We start from the raw sequence: 12,376 nt of genomic DNA on the forward strand, positions 1-12,376 counted from the left end.
GAAGGTGGAAGGGAATATGGAGCTGCCACAGATCAAAAAGAAAAAGAAATCTGGAAAGAAAAGAAGAACCAAGGAGAGCAGAATGAAGAGAGGACAATACCAGAGGATTGTAGCAAACTCTTTGTTTCTGTATACAACTGGACTTCATGGGAAAAATTGTATGCAAACATATAATCAAGCCATCAACAGTAGCGCAAACACAAAGGGATATCACACCAAGGTAATACAATGCATTTAAATGCCACTTCCTAATTTTTGAGCACTTAATATTGCCATTTCAGTGTTCTTACAACTTACAACTCGAACAGCCCTTGTCTGTACAACATTAAGGGGGAGAATGTATAGATAATCATGCATCATCTTTTATTACACCCTTCAGCTGAGCATCTCACAGCTTTAAGCTAGCTTTTCCTCAAAACTCAGATTGCAGTTTTGGCTTCATGTTTGACCAGTGAGACTTTAATAGCAGTTTCAGTGATTTCCCTCAAGACCGAGTTACAAAAATGTCTTTAAAAATCTGTGAATGAGACTGAATTTGTAATGCAAATTAGAGCTCATATCTCTGACACTGCAGATGTGATATCATCAGGGCTTCACAGAGAGAAGCTCTGGGTCCCTGTAATAACCCTGAAACCTTTCCAAAATGTCAAACACTTGACCCTCTACCTGCATAATTAAGACCTGTTGCAAGGCAAGGTTTGTAGGTGAAATTTTTGTTTTGTTTAATTACAAAGAGAACTCAAGTGTGTGAAAGCTCTTTCCAAATAAAATATGCCTGTTTTAAAACCTTGCCTTGTCTGTGTCCTTGGATCATCATGATTACAGTGCTACAGCAAAGACTTGGAACTGTAGCAATCCCGCTTAGATGTTCTATTTTGATGTATTCCTATGACAGACTCTTCTGAGATAGCTGCAACATGTACTCCTTGAGAAGCATTATTTTGGTGTAAAACCCACATTATAATTTTAACATGTCTTCTGTGGCAAGTGTTGTGTAGGCAATTATCTTTGATTGTAAAGAGTGTGTGTGTGTGTGTGTGTGTATACACACACACACACACACACACACATATATACATACACATATAAAGGTGACAGGTGACAGGACCTCGATGGAGTTTAAAGAATTCACCTCTGTCTGACCTTAAGCTGTTTTTCTTTAGCTGTCTTCACAAGTGAAGACTTCTGGTGTGTCCTCCAAACATCTATCCGCTTGCCAATTTCACAAAAGATCCCTCAACTCCTTTTGCAAAATGAGCAGAACAGCTTTCGATATATAGCATAAGTGAGTACTTGGTCCAGAAATTAAGCCATAGATTGATGTAGCAGGCTGCTTTCAGGTGTTTGCAGTGGTTCCATGAACATTACTCGAAAGGTATTCTTCTAGTCAAAGGCATGGTAAAAGAATTTTCATATATTGTATCACTAATAAATAATTATTTCAGCGGGGGAACTAGCTACTTTAAAAACTTTTAAAGATTACAGGGAGGTGAGACTTAACAGATACCTTACGACATATGTATTGTCAAATGTCAATTACTTTTTTGAATTACACCATCTGAGATTGGTTCTTCCTTCCAATTCAGTAATCCCCCTCCCCTTGCACTATATATAACAAGAATATATGTAGTATTACAAAGTTCATGCTATTATATTATGTGACGATTCTAAGATTGTAAAATGGATCTGTAAGCTAAAAATAAGTCCTTTTGTTAAGTAAACTGAGAATGGGGAACAGGTTCCGAAGAGTCCAGCCTCACAATATGCTGTCTGTAGGTGAAATCCTGACAGTATTCAAAGGAATTCACTGTGCATTTCCATAGTACTTAGTGCAAAGGAATCCTAATAATTACACTGGCTAAAGTTCAGAGAGGTCAGGGAGCAGGAGCTGTGAAAGTTAGTGGTACATTCAGAGCAAAGCTTCTGAAGCCAGCAAGAAAGGAAAGTTCAACACTTAGATCTTCTCCATAAGAAGCATGAGTCCATGCTCCTTTTTTTTACAGGATGCTATAAAAATCTTAAAATGGTTTTTGAGTTTTACCCATACAGCGGTAGTTTTATGTTCTTTCTTTGGTTAAATAGAAGAATAGGAAAATGTAAGGCCTTGTCGTTCACATGCTTGCATTTAAGCTGCACACATATAGCACACAAATTTCAGTTGGATTGAGATTAAGTGTTTAACTTTCATAGATGCTGAACACTTAATCTTGAATTTCTAGTTCTAGTTAACTTGCTTAAACTCGTGTAGACAAACCATCATGGAATGTTTAATTTTCAGATCTCTGATTTCTTACTGAGAATTCACATATTTCAAAGTATGAGTCCAGAGGTCTGAGTCAGGAAATCAGGACAAAAATTGGGAGAGCTGGAGAGTGACAGATGGCTTGCTTTTTCCCCTTGTCTTTCTCTTCAAATAAATATACACAGCTAAAACAAAATAACGCTCCCCTCCCCTAAAATCTAAGTTTCAATTTTCTGTTCTTAAAGTTATCACATCTTCCAAGATGGAGAGGCATTTGGTAAAAATTATGTCACCATTTATCCACTAGAGATAAATGAAACTGTATGTTACATGGAAAAATATTATTTATCACCCTGTATTTATTACATATAGTTAAAACACCAGTCCTGTACAAGGAAAGTCCCGTACAAATGCAAGCAGCCAGTGAAATCCTGAGCAGACAGTCAAATCAGTGGGATACCCAGTTTGTCACATGAGTCTGTCCACAAAAAGCACTTTGGAATATTGCTGTTCAAATAAGGAACGAAGAAATAAGTTTTTCAAGCTAAGCAAAACTGAGTTAAGAACTCATTAGTATGTTTGAAGGCTCACCATTTCATACAGTAAAAATGTATATAATAGATGTCATCCTTCTCTGAATCAATACTGTAGTAATGTTTCATTAAGGGACACGGTGCTGAAGATGTCAGCCTTTCAATGCAACTTAAATTCTAGGATTTAACAGCTCTAGTTGTTGCAGTAAATATTTTCTGATATTTATCTGAATTTCTCCATGATCCATCCTTCTTCTTGTCTGTCTACTCATCAGAGCTGGTAGCATTATTCAAAACTTTGGCAAACCTTTTCCTATTGTACCAGACCATAAAGCTTAGAGTAGGAGGTGGTAGGTGACTCAACAACTTGGCAATAGCCTTTAATAATCTCATTCTGTGATGTAACTGGGCAATCTTAGCTGACAGTGGATGGTAGGTGGCAGAGAATTTGTCACTGATTTTACACCACAAAAGATTACTTGCAAAACCATCTTGATATAAAAGTACAAAAAATGTACTATAAGCACAGCCCAAGCCTCTAGTTAAATTAAATCTAGTTTAATGGTCCTGCTTTTTAGGACACTGCAATCCTTGGAGTGTGAAGAGATCATGAAGAACATTCATGGCATGGTAACCCAAGAACAGTGATGAAGGGGAAAGACTTTGATCCTCCTGTCTTGCAAGAGTATGAATCATCAACAGCAAACCATTTGCAGAACTGATGTTCTCCATCAGTTTATTTTTCCTGCAGATCTGCTGGCACTTCCATTCCCTCAAGGTCTGAGCATGCTAATGAGGCAATAAGGGCCAAACCACATGGCTGGGAGAATATGCACTACACTGTAGTGTTTAAAGAGAGAGGAAAGGCCTTTGTAGGTTCCCTTCACCCTTTTGGCTGTTCCCTCCTTTCAAGTTAATTTGCTTATACATGTGGGAAAGGATTTACCCATCAGCTATGTACATAATTAAAGACTTCAGGCTTTAATTTCACCTTTCACAGTTTTCCACCTATCACTCATTTTGGTTGAGATTTATCTAATTAGTTTCACTGTGTTTTCATTGAAGAGCTTCTGTAATGGGTGGTGAGGAAGAGCTCCCCTGAAAAGAAAAGAAAAGGAAAAGGAAAAGGAAAAGCAAAAGCAAAAAGGAAAGGAAAGGAAAGGAAAGGAAAGGAAAGGAAAGGAAAGGAAAGGAAAGGAAAGGAAAGGAAAGGAAAGAAAAGAGAAGGCCAAACACAGCAGCTCTTCAGCAAATGTCTCATTATTCCCTGCATCTGAGTGTTTCACAACTTCTGTTTATGGCCAGGTGTTTGGTCTGGCTGTCCTTAGTGTCCCTCCCCAGGACCTATGCTCAGGATTCTCTGCTGCTTTTGCAGCTTGTCACGATATCCACTAAATAAGCATACAAGTGATAAAAGATGCTAACTCAGGTTTATCAGGCCTGGCAACCATTAAAAAAACAAGAGCAAAATAAACAACAATGAAACCCAGAATCAATAGGGGGAATATTTGTGTATTCACAGGCCTTGTCTTTCTTCCTCCATGCATTTTAGGCATATAGTCATTGCCTTCAGTATAGCTGCAGCAACAGCAGTCTATGGGTTATGATTTGCTGTAGCAAGTTCCACTTTAATTTATCTTTAATGCCAAGTACTCAATAAAACATGCTGTTTCAAGGTGTGGTTCTTTGCTGCCTTGTACTCTACATTGTTTGCACTTGATTGCACTCTGCATTGTGTAGACTACAGGACTTCTGTCCTGTAGACTTTTCAGTCCTGTATGGAGCACAATAGACAGGGTAATAAATATGCGTCCTGGCACAGAAGTAGTATCCAGTCTCTTAACAAATTAGTGCTGGGAAGAGTTAGGTTCTTATAAATGGAATATTATTAGCCAGGGAGTTACTGAAGATTGTCAGTAAAACATACTGAAGAGAAGGATGAGCCAGCCATAAGACCTAGAAATGAGTGGCATTTAGGTGCCTGCCTCTGAGTTGTCAAGAGGTGCCCATCTCTATGTGAAACTCACAGCCTGGAGTCCTGTGCAGGAATTCTGCAAGAAAATATGTCAAAAAAAAAAAAAAAAGAGAGAGAGAGAGAGAGAAAGACACAGAAATCAATTTCTATCATTAAAACATAGTCACCACAGGAGATGGTGAAGGTGTTGTTTCATATTAATGCACGTGTAATGGTTAGAACAGTTCCCAGGGCTGTGAAAATCTCAGGTTTGATTCTCCCCTCTCCCTGCAAATCCTTATCTCCATAAAACATGTTTTAAATGCTAACAAAAATGCTGTAAGAACACTCAGTCTCTTAGCTACAATGCGGATCTTTTATTAGAAACCTTTAGGTCCTACTACATGAGAAGATGAACCTGACAAGGTAGCATAGCAATCAGGGTACTAAATAGTATATAAAAGTAGGGACTTTGGTTCAGAATAGTGCTCCAAGAACTGTTTATATATTTTACAAGAAATATATAGACACATCCAGAAGAAGGGACTGCAGAGCAGTTCCCATGTTATTGAATAAATATTGCCACTGACTAGTAAGCTGTTACGGTAGTCAAGTAAGCCTGAATTAGGCATAGAATTTTCAAAGGCATAGAAAAATGTTGTTATTTAAGTCTTTTAGAAATATTTGGATATTTAGAAATATTTGGGGATATTTGGAGAAAAATAAAACATTTACAGTAGTTATTTGAAGTAATTGTTGGCAAAATATTACTTTAGGAATAAGAAACATATTAAATGTAATTTAACACAGAAAGTAATATGAGATGTATGTAGTAAATAAGTAGAAAGCATTCACTTTTGAATAATGAAACTGAATTCTATCTAGAGACAGAACTGTACCTCTCATGAAGGTACTTGCATCTATTTTTGTCTCTGAATGGATCTCTAAAATAGGAAGAAAATAAAAATAAGAGATCATCAATGCTGTTGACAGTAAACACAGATGGAGGTTACAACCAATGAAGCTCAGCAGTGATTTATAACTAGAGATGCAGTGTAATAATACAGATACTGAATAAACTTAAGTTATTCTAGTTCTAGGTAAACTTTTTCTAGAGCAAAAGCTTAGAAAATGAGCACAATCTCTATATTTTAGAAGCAGCCTCAATGAGTTATATAAACACAGAGGATGAGGATATATAGGCCTACAATACGCAAGAACTCAAATTGCCTAAAATCACAGGATTCTAAATATTGTAACTTCAACTAAAATGCTCATTAGTTATAGAAATCATTTTGAGAATTTAAATTAAACTATAATTTTAATATATTAAACTATAATTTTAAGTTACTATTCATTTTTCTACTGTTCATTCTGAGAGAAAATGTTTCACATAAAAGCTTCTAGAATTTTCACCTTTTCTAAACCAGACCTTATAAAGAATGAAAAATAAATGAAAAAAAAAAACCAACACAAAGGTTGCCCCAGAAGTTTCTGGGGTTTCCTTTTCTTTTGTTTTCTCTCCAGACCCCCTTCCAGATCAGACTCCTCACAAAAAGCAGGTTTTTGAACCAGTTTATGGACCCAAGAGGGGGTTATATGTGAGGTATATACTGATTTACTCAGAGCAGTTCCTACATGGGGCTACAAGGAGCAGCTATTGGGATATAAATACCTAGTATCCACATAATTCTTATCTAAGGCACTTGATGTCCTTTACTGATGTGGTCCTGAAATATTGCACTTGCACATAATTGTCAAATAGTAGGGTTTAATTCTGCTCACACTGAGTCAACTGGGACAGGAAACAAGTCAACTTGATGAACATTGCACTCTTTGCCATTCACCAGCTTTGAAATGTTCATAATCAGAATTTTATTTTCCTCATCTTGTCAACACAAACCCACCCTCTGTTGCGCACATTGCTAAATGGGTAAAGCATCCAGGGTATATTCCAGATAAAGAGGGGAACTGGGAGATGAGGAGTGATGGGATTCCAGGAATGGAAAAAGTTGAGAACCACTGCTCTAGAAATTTAAACCTTAAAATAGAAATCAACCTCAGTGTTATTCAGTTCAATGACCCCAACAAAACTAATGTTTAATTCTATATTCCCAGCTCAACATGTCTGCATTTTTCCTGGTGATCAGTGAATACTGCTGATTACCAGTGCTTTGGAGATAAGGTTGACATTGATGAGATTTTCATTGATATGACGTATTTGTAAACTAGATGAGTCAGTGAAAAAATAATGTTATTTGGCAAGTAAGATGGCACTGCAAAGATTACTAACAGCATTTTCCAGGGAAATAATTAGTACATGGTAAACTTTGTTCAGTGGAGGTTGTGAAGTTCTGAAGACATTCACTTCCTTCAGAAATCTGTGATGTTTAAAGATTCTGGGCAAAACAGACAGCCAGACCTACTGGGTGTTTTTCACTTGATTATATATACTATCGATTCTGTGAGACTGGAAAAACCATTTACATGGTGAAGCCTGAGAATAAAAGCTGAACAAAGAAAAAGGCACCTGCAAATACTGTGAAAATTTTTCCAGGTGCACCATGAAGACATCTGTGCATGCAGAAATACAAAAGATAAGCATGCATGGTAACCTCTGATTTCCCTATCAGATAATCTGAACCATTTTCCTATCTTTCAGTTGTATTATAAAGCTATGCTATTGCTATTATAATGCTGTGTAGCTCAGCAAATTAAATGAAAACTCTTGTTTAGGTCTGGTATTTTATTAGGTTTTAGGTTTTTATTTGTCCTATGCTTTAAATAAACCATGTCTCCTGATGAATTTATGCAGCTGTCATTCTGATTCTAAATGGGAGACAATCCAGTTTAACATATTGTAAATGATTTACAGAAACACACAATGCAATCATTCTTCCTAAGCATATGTGTGAGAGAGAGAGAGAGGAAAGAAGAAGGTACTAGTAAAATCTGTTTTATAATACATGCTAAGTAAGACTGACCTGAAATTGAGGGTTTAACAGTTTCTCAGAGAGATGCTGCATACTGCTTGTTCTTATTTTTACCTAGTTATCACAGAGATGAACTGAGGAACCTGCACGCCTGGACTTAATTTCATATTGCCAATTGCCATATTATTTTTCTTAGGTTATTATTGGAAAACACTGAGATATGTATTAAACTATGGTCTGCTGCTACTGACATTGTTGGAGTTTTATACAAGAATATTCCTATACAGATCTTTTCTGATAACAAACAGATGCTGTGACCATCTAAAATTATAACTATTCCTTTTATAACACAGAAGGTGCAGTACTGCAACTTGTAAAATAAGTTTAAAGGATTTTCTCCTGTGAAACCCAGATTTATTTATTTATTTATCATGGTGTTAATGGATTCTATTAACAGATATTTTAGACAAGCAGTTCTAAGATATGTCAGGTCAATTAGATGTTACTAAAGTACCACCCTATTTGGAGCAATTGGCATCTTCTTACCTAGACAAGCTTTGTGCTGCCAAAACATATGCACAATGAGCAGGATTAGGCCATTATAACAAACTGCTATGTAGAATCTATGCATTGTTTACCTCATGCCTGGAAATAACAAGTATTTCCCAGTCCTCATCCTTACTGCTAAACAGGTTTGTGAGGTAGAAAGGAATATATTGCATCATTGCCTTTTACTCTAGGTAAGCAGAAATAACTTTTCTCATGTAAATTTACCTTGTAATGATTTAGATACTTAGATAAAAATCAGGCATCGATACATGCTGTACCTTTTCTGGAACAGAAAGGGGTTAACTCCAAATAGGTATAGCATTGTTTTCAACTCTATAAATACTCTATCAAGTAGGCGAGAGAAAAAGCTACTCCTCTACCCTATTTATCCTTCCAGTCACTGGATTAAAAACTGGTCTATGCTGTCTCCAACTGATACTGTTTTAACACAAAGCAAGAAATCTTTCAGATGAGCAATTGATAGTCCCATCTCATTTAACACCAGGTTCTCTTTTGTCAGCTGAAGGTCAGTCACATCTACTAGGTTTTGTAAAGCACTTTGGTTATGAATATAATAACATTGTTCACTGCCTTCTTAACATAAAGCTACATGTGCCTGGGCATTATTATTTTGTTTACAGAAGAGCCTGAGTGCCAAGTTAGAGCCAAGACCAGTGGATTCCTTCTTCCTGGTATGGTACCTGCCCTGCTGGCTGATAAGGTGAGATCAGGATGATGCATGTAAACCTGGAGGCTGAGAAATATTATCCAGTGTGAACTAGGACTAGGTGACAATGCACTTTCTGTTGGTGACACGTCACAGAAGCACATGGGACACCTGGTACAGGATAGTCACTGAAGTCAACTTTTCAGTACAGTTGCTGCCACAGGTACATGTGATTATTTTCTCTTTGTAGGAAAGCAAGCCTGGGCAGGTCCAGAGAATAACTGGTTGTAAAGAAATTCTGTTGATGCAATTTCAGAGGAAATGTGCAGTTTTCAAGAGTATTTTTCAGAAACCATATTGAGAAGCTGCTTTTCAGTATTGGCTATGGGAAGTTAGTAAGGGTCAAGCTTGTCTCACAGTCTGACTGCTGAATACTCTAAAAGGTGCGAGATTACATGACAATTTATAACTTTAATCGGCTCATTTCCTTAGACTTCTCACTGCTCTTGAATCAAGTTTCTAAATTTGTAGTTTGTACTGGAATTACTGTTTTTAGATTAGTGAAACTAATGAAGTCTGTGGATTTGTGTTTTAAGTTCCTACACCATCCTCAGCAGAACAGGACTAGCTCCCATAGAGGTCGTACCTCCAGTCTGGCAGAGACAGTGGTGCTGTGGTGATTTTGAGCTACACATGTGCTGACTGGTTACCTGAGCAGACAAAAGAGAACTGAAAATAGCTGAGCTCACCCTGCAGCCCTCGAGGGGAGGGAAAATGTGGTCTCTGTTCTGTCTCCAATTCTTATGCTTTGTAAGAACTTGATACCTTTGGGCCCTTACCTTAGGTCAAATGTCAACATCAGCTCTCAGGTTCAGAAGTAATGAGGGAGAGAGACTGGTCAGAGGCTGACTGATTGATAGCTAGATGGGCAGGCAATGTGATCACATAAAGCTCATTTATTTCCGTGGGAAATCAGATCTAAAAGTCATATGTGAGAATGTGAGTTGTATGTTGGTGGGTGGGTTTTTTAAAAGCTCCTAAGACCCAGAGCTACAAATTTGATTTATGCATCTCATCTTAACTCAGAAAAAAGGAGAATTAGATACCTAAGTAATTTTAAAAATGCTGTCATAAATGACTTTTAATAGGATTTGCTATATCACTCGCGTAGTCTTAATCTCATTTGCTGTGTTTGAAATGGTAGACAATAGTTTTGCCACCAACTTAAAAGAGTCTATCATTTTATAAAGCTTACATAAAAGCAATGATAATGCTTGCAAAGCTAGAAAATTTTTCACATCAGATATCTTAATTCACAAGCATTGTCTTAATGGTATAATATCCAGAAAACAGAGGCTTAGATTAATGCCAAATGTTCAACACTGAAGCAATGTTCCTACAAGTTTTTACTTTGATCCAAACAAATAATAAAAATATATGATAAGAGACCTCCCATTTTCTATGGCCAGTTAAAATATAGTGGATGGTAGAGAAGATGATCAGTGAAATGTTGCAAAGGCACAGTTAAGGCAAATCTTTATTTGGTTCACAATACTTCTACATGTGAGAGAGTTCAACAAAAAAACATATGCAATTATAGAGAGGCTGTCAAAACCTGTGAGCAAACTCAGACTAATAATAATGTTGCAAAAAAGGTTGCAGAAGAAAGTGGGCAGAGTGACTACAAGTGTAGATCTGATTCCCATGTCTGCTGGGGCATCTTGAAAATCAAAATGGTATGCACTAGTATAACAATTAATTTCTAGTCAAACAGAAAGCAGATTCCATCAATAGGACCAACATTTCATCCTCAACATTTAAAATTTTTCAGTTAAGTTGCTTAAAGACCTAAGTAGTTTTAAATTATTATTTTTTAAACTGAAAACAAGGGCTTGTTTATATGCTTCTTAAATAACCAACTTGATAGGATTGTAAATAAATCTTTCATGAGGACATCCATCCATTTACTGCATTCTGAGATTACAAAATTTACTTTCATTTTATACTGTAAAAAAAAAAAAAACCAAACTGCGTGAGATGGGATTATGTCAAAATATTTGGGTTTGGTTTTAAAGTGTCGGATTCATATGAAGATATCACCCTCGATGAGACAGACAGTCAACATCGGACATTCCAGGAAAAAAAGTCAGTCCAAACTGGTAGATCTCTGTGAAAACAAAAGCCTTTGAGTTTAAATAAAGAATATCTTCTGCAAGGAAACGGTTCTGTTTAGTTTTATTATAAAACCTAAACAAATGGCCTGATTTTCAGAAGTGCTTAAAGTGGCACCAAGTGTCAAATGCAAATAAAGCACTTTTGAAAATTAGAATGTTTATTGAGAAGCTTATCTTTAGGATGTTATTAAAAAGTTGTTGAAAGTGTTGTGTTAATTTACCTTTAAATGCATTTTGAATTACTCTTCTACTGAAACACAGAAAACAATTTATTGCAGAACAGCTGTTTGCTTGCAGACGTAAATTGACTTCATGTTTTGGAGTTCATTAGATTCTAGCAGTGGTTATTACATCATTTGTTTTTAGTAGATCATCAGGAAACAAATCAATCAACCTTAGCAATCCCTCATGGCTAATATCACTGGACAGAGACTAGGCACTGCAAATAGTTTGACCTATTTAAATTTTTAGCATGTTTATGTATTGTATTTGCCCATCTTCCAAACAGTAAAACTAAAGCTAATAAATAACCACATTGCATCACCTTCCCCTATTACCTTAAGAGAAATTCTATTTACTTAGACCCTTGCCTGCCAAGTGAAACAATATTTGATTTCATGAATGACACACAAATTTTAATCCAAGTAGGCAATCACTGGGTATTTAAATGCTGACCTGAGTTAATAAAATTAGACATTTTTATTCTTGATTTTCTTTACCATTCCTTCAATGAATTCAACTTAAAAAAGAAGAATGATGATGCTTATAATAATCACTTTCAGGGTTTTTATAGTAGCACCGGTCCAGGAGACAGGTTAAATCACCAAATATTTTATTTCCGTTTCTATCTTCTACCAATATTTTACTTTCTTTTAGTGTGGGAAGGTAGCCAGAGGACAGAACTACCCTTACTACCCTACTGAAATAATCCTTCCCGGTGATGTCCTCTCTGCTGTCCAAGAAGGGGAACTTGGTATGAGATCAGTGAAATAAAATGAAAGACATGAATACAAAAGAAAAGAGAAGGTCACTTTATAAAGTGTTTGAGCCAAAAAAGTGTTTGTGATTCTAATAACTATGTAAGATGAATAACATTACGTCTGCATTGGTGGTATTATTGCTATTATTGATGTTCCTGTATTATCCTATTCTTCTAGGTTCTGTGCACACATAGAACATAAAGATGGTCTCTGCCTCAGACAGCCTGCATCTGCATATAAAAAAGAGACAAAAAGGCAGAAGTAGACAGAGGATAAGAAAACAGTGAGACTACCCTGGTCAAAACAATAGGCCAGAATTATTGCATGTCAGCTGCCTAGTTCTT

Source organism: Apteryx mantelli, chromosome 2, assembly GCF_036417845.1.
Source record: "Apteryx mantelli isolate bAptMan1 chromosome 2, bAptMan1.hap1, whole genome shotgun sequence".
Classification (NCBI taxonomy): domain Eukaryota; kingdom Metazoa; phylum Chordata; class Aves; order Apterygiformes; family Apterygidae; genus Apteryx; species Apteryx mantelli.